This window comes from Hylobates moloch, unplaced genomic scaffold, assembly GCF_009828535.3.
Source record: "Hylobates moloch isolate HMO894 unplaced genomic scaffold, HMol_V3 SCAFFOLD_4, whole genome shotgun sequence".
Classification (NCBI taxonomy): Eukaryota; Metazoa; Chordata; class Mammalia; order Primates; family Hylobatidae; genus Hylobates; species Hylobates moloch.
In genome coordinates this window covers 140063714-140074186 of record NW_026652279.1, presented here as the reverse complement: position 1 = coordinate 140074186, position 10473 = coordinate 140063714, and the positions used below count along the sequence as shown (strand labels likewise).

The 10473-nt window shown below is 41.1% G+C and overlaps 1 pseudogene; it reads right to left on the bottom strand.

Annotated features, from left to right (window-relative positions):
* Positions 1 to 3400: 3400 nt before the first annotated feature.
* Positions 3401 to 10473, bottom strand: part of LOC116467498 (60 kDa heat shock protein, mitochondrial-like) — a 52406-nt pseudogene continuing 45333 nt past the window's right edge.

Genomic DNA, 10473 nt, shown 5'->3' with positions numbered 1-10473 from the left:
GTAAACAGTTCTGGTGTGACTGAACTCCCTCAGCCTTTGTTTCTCTGGGAAACTCTTTCTCTCTCCTTTATTTCTGAACCACACCTTTTTCAGATACAGTATTCTTACCTGGCAGTTCTTTTCCCAGCACTTTGAATGTATCATCCCGCTCTCTCCTGGCCTGTAACACCTCTGCTGAGAAATTAACTCCTATGTGTAGTATAACTTCCTTGTATGTTATTTGCTTCTTTTATCTTGATGCTTTCAGGATCCTCTTTCTTTCCTTGAGTTTTGACAGCTTTATTTTATTATGTGTTGGTGTAATTTTGTTTGGATTGAATCTGATTAGAGAACTTTGACATTTCTGTAACTAGATATTTATATCTTTCTCCAAATTTGGAAAGTTTCCTGCTTATATTTCTTTAAATGAACATTTTAATTCTTTATCTTTCTCTTCTCCTTCACAAACTCCTATAACCCAAACATTTGTTCATCAATCTCATAATCTTACTTCATTCCTTTTCATTCTTTTTTCTTCTCTGACTTTATATTTTCCAATAACCTGTCTTCAGAATAAGTTCTTTCTTCTGCTTGATCAATTTTGCTATTAATGCTCACTATTGCATTTTTCATTTTATTCATTGTATTTTCCAGCTCCAGAATTGCTATTTTTTAAATAACTTAAATTTCTCTGTTAATCTTTAGTATTGGTACTTTATTGTTTTCCTGATCTTATTGAAGCTTTTTAAGTATTTATTGAAGTTGTCCTATGTTCCTTAAAAAAGTTATTTTGAATATTTTGTCAGGCAGTCCATGTATCTTTATTTCTTGTCGGTCAGCTACTAAGAGATTATTGTTTGGTGTGTTCTTTGGTTTTGTTATATCTGCTTGGTTTTTTGTGTTTTCGTTACCTTACATGGTTGACTGCACATTCAAAATTGAGGACTTATTCCAGTCTTTGCAGACTGGCTTTGTGTGGAAAAGCTGCTCCAGGCAGCCTGCCTAGAGATTCTGGGCAGGCCACTTGGCATAATCTGAAGGTAAGCTTGGTGCTGGAGTCCTGAGATAGGCTGGTATGGTGCCTGGGTCAGCAGGTAGGCAACCTGGTGCCTGGATCTGCTGGGTTGGGCATAAAGCCTGGATCCATGGGGGCTGATCTTGCACTGGAATAGACCTGGAGCCTGAGTCCATGGAGGCTGGCTCAGTGTTGGAGTGGGCCTGGAGCTTGAGTCTGTGGGCATGGGTTTGGGCTATGGGCCCACAGTTGCTGGCCTAGAACTTGGGTCTTCATGGGTAATCTTGCAGCCTCAGTCTGTGTGGTCTAGCCTGGTACTGGGGTCTACTGGGGTGAGCTTGGGCCCTGGATCTGTGGTACAGCCCTAGACTCTGGGTTATCTGAAGCCTGGGACCACAGGGACCAGCCTGGCACTTGGAGTTTTCTCAGTGCTATAGCTGGTATGAAGCCTGGGTCCACAGGAGACAGTCTGGAGCCTAGGATTGCAGGTGTTGAGTTAGTGCATTAGACTCTGGTACTGACCTGGAGTCTATGTCCACTAGTGTTTGCCTGGAGCCTGGGTATGCAGGTGTTGGCCTAGAGGATAGGCCCATGAGGGCTGCCCTAGGTCTTGGGGCCTTGGGAATAGCCACTTACATGGGTATACAGGGGCTGTCCTGGAGCCTTGGTCCATGGGGGTTGGTCAAATGCTGGAATTTATTGGGGCAGCCTGAACCCTGGTTCTGCTGGAGTAAGGAGCTACAGGAGCTGGCCTGGAAGCTGGGTCTGGGGGTGCCAGTCTGATGACTAGCACTGCAAGGTTTGGTCTGGTGCTGAGGTTGGCCTGAAGCCTGGGGCCATGGGAGCCACTTCACTGTTAGGGGTGGTTTGGGTCCTGGAGTTGTTGAAGTCAGGTTGGCAGTGGGGCAGCCTGGAGACCAAGTCCACTGGGAAGGCCTAGAGCCTGGTGGGGGATCTTGCCTAGTTCTAGTGCTGGCCTGGAGGCCCAGTCCTTGGGTAGGGGCCTAAAGTCTGAGGCCATGGGGTCAGATCAGTGCTAGATTTTACTGAGAAGGGCCTGGTTTTGGAGTCTGAGGCACAGTCCTGTGCTCACTTCCTTCTTCCTCTCCTAGGCAGTATCTGTCTCCATGCTGTGCTGTCCAGGGTTGAAAAATGGGCAATGTGGCTAATGTCCATCCTACTCTCCTCAATGCGTCTTTTCTTTCCATGCTACATCCACACACTATTGTCCTTCACCAGGTTTCCTTAGCACTTGGAAAGATATTTCCATGTGTGGATAGTTGTTTGCATTAATGTTTCTTCAGGGGACAAGCATTGGAGAGTTCTATTTCTCCATCTTGCTGATGTTCTCGCTCCCTGAACCTATTTTGTAATAGAAGTTTTTAGAGCTCTGAACTCCAATTAACAATCAGCCTTTTTCCCTCTCATATTTACCACCTAGTGTTACTGACTTTAAACTGCTCTTAATACTCTTGAACTTTACAGCTTATTTACCGGTTCATTTATTTTTATTTTTTGACCTGAGACATCTTCTTAATTTCTAGTGAGCTAGAACAGAAATAAGGCTACTACTCCTTTCACCCTGTTCTTTGACAGTGTACCCAGCTTATATTCACAGCAGACTCATAGGTTACCATCTCAGGAATACAAACAAAGGATTCTCTCTTCAGGTGTTTGCTTAATATCCATTTTTCTTGGACATCTTTTTCCAGCCACTCTTTTCTTCTAGACTCAAGTGCTCCAGAGGAGTTGCCCCTCTTACCTAATTGTCAGCTTCCTGTGGTGGGCAGTGAGCAAATATCAACTACTATGTCTTAAATACTCGCTCAGCATCTAACATAATACTCTACCCACAATTCAAATGGTCCTTAAAAGTACTGAATAAGCCTTTTTGCATGAGAGCCAATTTGGGGAATTTAAAAATATCTTCAGGCTGCATTATTTAAAATTTTAAACAAATTTTTATTACACAAAGGCTGTCACAAAATTGGATATTTATCTACTTTGTACACAATTACTCTTACTCTCCACAGAAAGGCTGCTTCTTAACTTCTCATCTGGTGATAGCAAGCACTAAAATCCTGATTTTAATAGAATGGCAGTAAAAACATCTCAGTGATTTAGGTTGAAAACACTATATTGGTTCATGGCTCTTGCACCCAATATCAAGAATGTACAAATGTTTTTTCATTCAAAAATACAAAATAAATTATCTGTAGGCATGGGCAATGACAGCAGTAAATTATTATATATTGTCAACTGAAACCAATAACTGATGGTTATGGTGATTTTCTTAAATTTCAGCCAGCCTTCTCTTCAGTCATTTTCTTCAACTGACTTCTAAAGTTATTGTGGAGGAACACTGTTTTGAGCTTCCTGTCACAGTTCAGTAACAAAGGTAAAGCACTAATCTGGGAATTGGAACAAACCATCTCCCATTCCACCTATTGCACTCATTCCAGGGTTCTCTTTTTTTAGGAATTTCTATGACTACAACTTCTGCGATAGGTAACAGAGAGACTACCCCAGCAGCATGCAGTAAAGCAGTTCTCACAGTGTTTGTTGGGTCAATGATTCCTTTTTCTACCATATTCACAGAATCTCCAATCATAGCATCATAACCAACTTCAGAGGAATCTTGCATAATTTTTTCAACTACCAAATATTCTTCAACACTTGCATTCTTAGCATTGGTCATTGAAGGAATTTTGAGTGTTCTTTTAATAATTTCTATACCATTTAAAAAATCTTCATTAGCTGGAATTAATGAGTCCAAGGCTGGAATGCACTGAAGCAGAACAATGCCGTCTTCAATTGCAGCTCTTGTAGCATTAAGGACATGGGTAACTCTGTCTTTCTTTTCTTTCACCTGAACATCACTTGTCTCACAAACCACCAACACGACTACTCCATCTGAAAGTTTTGCCAGACACTCATTCAGTTTTTTCTTTTCGTATCCACTAGTTGTGATATCTAACTACTCAATGATTTCTTGAATATATTTTTCAATTTAAGCCTTGTCATCTTTTCCTTTTAATAGCATAGCATCATCTTTGGCCACAATGACCTCTCTGAATTTTCCTGGGTCATGAGGCTGAGCATCTTCAAGATTTAGGGTTAACCCCTCTTCTCCAAACACTGTACTACCAGTAGCAATAGCCGTATCTTTAAGCTGGTTCTGTTGTCACCAAAACCTGAAACTTTGGCTGCTACAACCTGAAGACCAACTTTTAGCCTATTCAAGTTGAGCGTACTTAAAGTTTCTTCATCAACATCTTCAGCAATTGTGACCAAACGCTTAAGGTAAGCACTGGCAATTTCAAGAGCAGGTACAATGGACTGGACACCAGAAATGTTCTTTTCACTCAGTAGAACATAGGCATCCTGGAATTCACATTTCTGACCTTTTGATGTATTAATAAGCATGGAAAAACGTAGCCTCAATCAAACTTCATGCCTTCAATAATTTCTAATTCATCATTCAATGTTTTTCCGTCTTTATTGTGAGCACAACCTTTCTTCCAACCTTTCTCATTGCACCAGAAATGATGTTACTGATTTTTTTTGTCTCCTTTTGCAGAAATTGTAGCAACCTGAGCAATTTCTTCAGGGGTTGTCACAGGTTTAGACTGCTTCCTAAGTTCAGCAATTACAGTATCAACATCTAACCTCACACACTTCTGATTTCCACTGGATTAGCACCTTTGCTAACCTTCTCAAGGCCTTCTTTACAATAGAGGACGCCAGTACGGTAGCAGTGGTGATACCATCCCCAGCTTCTTTATTTGTGTTATTAGCAACATTTTGAACAAGTTTAGCTCCAATATTTTTATATTTATCCTTTAAGGCAATTGATTTTGCAATATTCACACCATCTTTTTTTACTTTGGAACTTCCTCAGCTCTCTTCAATGATAACTTTTCTTCCCTTTGGCCCTATTGTAATGGCTAGAGAATTGGCTAAAAGGCCTACACCACCTTGAAGCATTAAGGTTTGGGCATCTGCACCAAATTTTACATCTTTGGCATCAGCCTGAGGAAGATGAGGCTTCAGTACCCTGGACACCAGTCTTATTTGGCCAAAAAAAAAAAAAAAAAAAAAAATGTGGGTAATTGAAGCATTTCTGCAGGGCTCTGCAGCAGAGCTTGTGCACAGTGAGACAGGTCATTGGCAGCAAGTGAGGGACAGAGTGTAGGGCCCATTTTTTTAAAATTCAAAGTGAAAATAGCTTCATCACATCCCATAGAATTATTTCTAAATTTTGCCATAATTAAGAGTACTGCTTTATTAAGCAAAATAATGTTAATAAACAAATGGTGCTTCTTTTGAAGCCACAAAAATGTTGCTATCTGATCCTATTTGAGATGTAGTAACTCATACTACATCTCTACTCATTGATATCTTACATTTTTAAAGTTCTTTACAACTCAGAAGTGAGTTCACAAACATTTTCTAACTTCAATCTTGAAGCTTTTCTTCAAATACATATCAATATACCCACTTCACAGTTAGAGAAAGTCACAGCTCAAAGAAGTGCAAAAATAATTGCCCAAAGTGACTCTGTTACACTTGAACTTGAATGAGCTCAATGCCTTTACTGTTATGTGAGAACTCCAGAACAATGTGAGTTATTGTTTAAATGAGAACTTCAAGTGAAGCAAGTCTGTTTCTAGGCCTCAGATGAGAAACATTAAATCCTAAACAGCTTCCAACCCAAACCAGATTCTGATTATAGCAATGCCTCCACATTCAAATTGCGAAGGCTAAGTGTAAAACCTGAAGAGCTCCAATGTCCCGAAATTTCTCAGAAAAGCTGGGTGCTCTGTGCTGGTGCTAGAGTCCCCAGGGGCTACTGGTCCTTAAAGGTCCCATCCTGCTTTTGACCTGATCTGGGCCTGGAAGTGGTACTTTCTCACATAGTTGACCTCTACATTGGTCATCACAGGGCTGGAAATAAGGAATTCTAAAGCACTTTCACCCTTTTACAGGGTCTAAAGTGTTTCCCTATGCCTAGCAGTGCTTCGGAAATTTGAGCAGGCATCAGAATCACCTAGAGAACAGGAAGGCTTGTTAAATCAGTTTGCTGGACCTTACCCCCAGAGTTTCTGATGCAGTGGGTCTTGTGTGGAAACAGAGAACATCAGTTCTTACCAGTTGTCAGGTAATTTCTTACCAATTACCAGTTGTCAGGTAATTTCTTACCAATTACCAGTTGTCAGTAATGCTGCTGCTGTTTGTCTGGAGACCACACTTTGAGAACCACTACCCTAACTCTTCATTTGCTTTTTCAAGAGCTGAAATGTTTTGAAATCACTTCTTTTGAAATAAGATCTTGAGTCCTTCCAGAAGTTAGGCATTTCATTCACTCATAAGTCTCAAGTTGCTCAATTACAAAGCAAGAGAAAAGTACCTTGACTACAAATGTTCCAAAGCCAATTATTAATGCCAGTTCCACCATTTCACAGCTTTTAAGCCTTGAGCAAAATGTACCTCTATTTTCTCAACTATATGTCCAGCCCAGTAACTAACATGAAGATAAAATTATGCCTCTGTTAAAAGAAACTGATAGTGTTTACTTGAAAATAAGGTAATGTTTTAGGTATGAAAATCTAAATGAGGTATTCCCCTATCATGGAATGGACCAGGTACTGGTATAAGCTTACTTTTCTAAAAATATACAGCAAGGAAAGTCAGAATCAGATATAGAATTCAGGCCTATTCATTCCCCTTTACAGATTTCCCCCAGGTACACTACTCCACAATGATAACAATAGTAGACAAATACTTAAATGGGCTTTGGAAAGCCTAATATAGAACCTGACAAGAAATAAAGTGATCCATCCACTCCTCTAGGTATCTATTTCAATGGTTCCATTAGTAATAAAATTTCTCTTCTGGATGCATAATTGATGACAAAATAAAAATAAAAATATATCTTTAATCTAAGTATCTAAGTACAATACATATTACACTGCAGTAATCATTCCTGCAAAACTCAGGGGTGTGATTTTATTATGCCAGGTTTCAAATTCCCTTAAAGCTCATCAACAGGGCTTTCAGCTAAGTTCAGCCTGTGAGACTCTTATGTTTGTGTCTGGGGGGTTACCTTCTTGTTCTGTAAGTGAGAGCCTCCTTCATTTCCAACAAATAATTTTATTACTGTAAATATTTTACTCCCTTAAAATAAATAATTTAAAACTCAAACTCCAAGAATGATACAAAGATAAGATCTGTGCTGATGCTGAGAATGAGGCACATCTAGAAGTTATCTAATAGGTTAGATGGGGGAAAGCTGAGGAAATTACTTCATAGTCAATTTGTTTGCTTTCTTCTAAAAATAGGAGAATAGACAGTAAAGATTTGCAAATAGTTTGCATGAAGTAGAAGGCTGCCCAGGTACTAATGATTTGCTATAGACTAGCAAAAAAATTCAATTCTATTTCACTCAGTTCAGTGAGCATTAAGTAAGTACCCTCTATGCACTCAGTAATATTTTAGACACTGAAAATGCAAAGATGAAGAGGAAATAGCCTCTGTCCTGAAAGAACTGAAAAAAGTCATTGCAATATTTAAAATGAAATGGTTTCACTTCCACACTTAGATTGATATTGCCAAGTTTTCAACATGGGTCACGTTTTTAAAACTCGTTTATAATTTAGGTTGGTTTCATTCAAGTCAACAAACACATATTGGGCATTTAGTATGGGGTAAGGAACACATGATAAACAAGACATAGTAACTCCATGCAGAGTGTGATCAGCTTCTTATAAAAGTGGCAGAAGGAAAAGGAATGATAAACAATATGTGATAAACATTGTCACTGAAAAAAATCATTTGTAATTCCTAATGAGTATATTTCATTATAAGAAGTATTTATGTCTCTCCAATATCTGTGCTTGGGACCTGAGTTCATCAAACAGCCCTGTGCTTCAGCCTGCATGAGCTAGAAGAATAAGGGCAGTTATGTCCTATGATCAAGTCCCCTTCAGAATAGTCAGTCCCAAGCATGTTTTAACCTAGATTATCTGTAATTCTTTCCCTCACTTTGGGACATTAGTGTTGGCTCAAGTGGGAAGTAAATATTAACAAAATAGCTTTGAGTTTAACAAAATAGATGAGATCATTTAGCTCACACGAGACCACAAGATGATCTGAAATCACAAGAACTGACAACTGGGTGGAGCCAAGATGGCCGAATAGGAACAGCTCCAGTCTACAGCTCCGAGCCTGAGCGACACAGAAGAAGGGTGATTTCTGCATTTCTGTTTGAGGTACCGGTTTCATCTCACTAGGGAGTGCCAAACAGTGGGTGCAGGACAGTCGGTGAAGCCCACTGTGCGCGAGCTGAAGCAGGGCGAGGCATTGCCTCACTCGGGAAGCGCAAGGGGTCAGGAAGTTCCCTTTCCTAGTCAAAGAAAGGGGTAACAGACAGCACCTGGAATATCAGGTCAGTCCCACCCTAATACTGCGCTTTTCCAACGGGCCTGGAAAACGGCACACTAGGAGATGGTGTCCCGCACCTGGCTCGGAGGGTCCTATGCCCACGGAGTCTCCCTGATTGCTAGCACAGCAGTCTGAGATCAAGCTGCAAGGCGGCAGCGAGCCTGGGGGAGGGGCGTCCGCCATTGTCCAGGCTTGCTTAGGTAAACAAAGCAGCCAGGAAGCTCAAACAGGGTGGAGCCCACCACAGCTCAAGGAGGCCTGCCTGCCTCTGTAGGCTCCACCTCTGGGGGCAGGGCACAAACAAAAACTCAGCAGGAACCTCCACAGACTTAAATGTCCCTGTCTGACTGACAGCTTTGAAGAGAGTAGTGGTTCTCCCAGCACGCAGCTGGAGATCTGAGAACAGACAGACTGCCTCCTAAAGTGGGTCCCTCACCCCTGAGCAGCCTAATTGGGTGGCACCCCCCCAGTAGGGATAGACTGACACCTCACTCGGCCGGGTACTCCTCTGAGACAAAACTTCCAGAGGAACTATCAGACAGCTGAATTTGTGGTCTCACGAAAATCTGCTGTTCTGCAGCAACTGCTGCTGACACCCAGCCAAACAGGGTCTGGAGTGGACCTCTAGTAAACTCCAACAGACCTGCAGCTGAGGGTCCTGTCTGGTAGAAGGAAAACTAACAAACAGAAAGGACATCCACACCAAAAACCCATCTGTACATCACCATCATCAAAGACCAAAAGTAGATAAAACCACAAAGATGGGGAAAAAACAGAGCAGAAAAACTGGAAACTCTAAAAAGCAGAGCACCTCTCCTCCTCCAAAGGAATGCAGTTCCTCACCAGCAACGGAACAAAGCTGAATGGAGGATGACTTTGACGAGTTGAGAGAAGAAGGCTTCAGATGATCAAACTACTCTGAGCTACAGGAGGAAATTCAAAACAATAGCAAAGAAGTTAAAAACTTTGAAAAAAATTAAAAGAATGGATAACTAGAATAACCAATGCAGAGAAGGGCTTAAAGGAGCTGATGGAGCTGAAAGCCAAGCTTCGAAAACTACGCGAAGATTGCAGAAGCCTCAGTAGCAGATGCGATCAACTGGAAGAAAGGGTATCGCTGATGGGAGATGAAATGAATGAAATGAAGCGAGAAGGGAAGTTTAGAGAAAAAAGAATAAAAATAAATGAACAAAGCCTCCAAGAAATTTGGGACTATGTGAAAAGACCAAACCTACATCTGATTGGTGTACCTGAAAATGACGGGGAGAATGGAACCAAGTTGGAAAACACTCTGCAAGATACTATCCAGGAGAACTTCCCCAATCTAGGAAGGCAGGCCAACATTCAGATTCAGGAAATACAGAGAACACCACAAAGATACTCCTGGAGAAGAGCAACTCCAAGACACATAATTGTCAGATTCACCAAAGTTGAAATGAAGGAAAAAATGTTAAACGCAGCCAGAGAGAAAGGTCGGGTCACCCACAAAGGGAAGCCCATCACACTAACAGCTGATCTCTCGGCAGAAACTCTACAAGCCAGAAGAGAGTGGGGGCCGATATTCAACATTCTTGAAGAAAAGAATTTTCAACCCAGAATTTCATATCCAGCCAAACTAAGCTTCATAAGTGAAGGAGAAATAAAATCCTTTACAGACAAGCAAACGCTGAGTGATTTTGTCATCACCAGGCCTGCCCTAAAAGAGCTCCTGAAGGAAGCAATAAACATGGAAAGGAACAACTGGTACCAGCCCCTGCAAAAACATGCCAAATTGTAAAGACCATCGAGGCTAGGAAGAAACTGCATCAACTAACGAGCAAAATAACCAACTAACATCATAATGACAGGATCAGATTCACACATAACAATATTAACGTTAAATGTAAATGGGCTAAATGCTCCAATTAAAAGACACAGACTGGCAAACTGGATAAGGAGTCAGGACCCATCAGTGTGCTGTATTCAGGAAACCCATCTCACGTGCAGAGACACACATAGACTCAAAATAAAGGGATGGAGGAAGATCTATCAAGCAA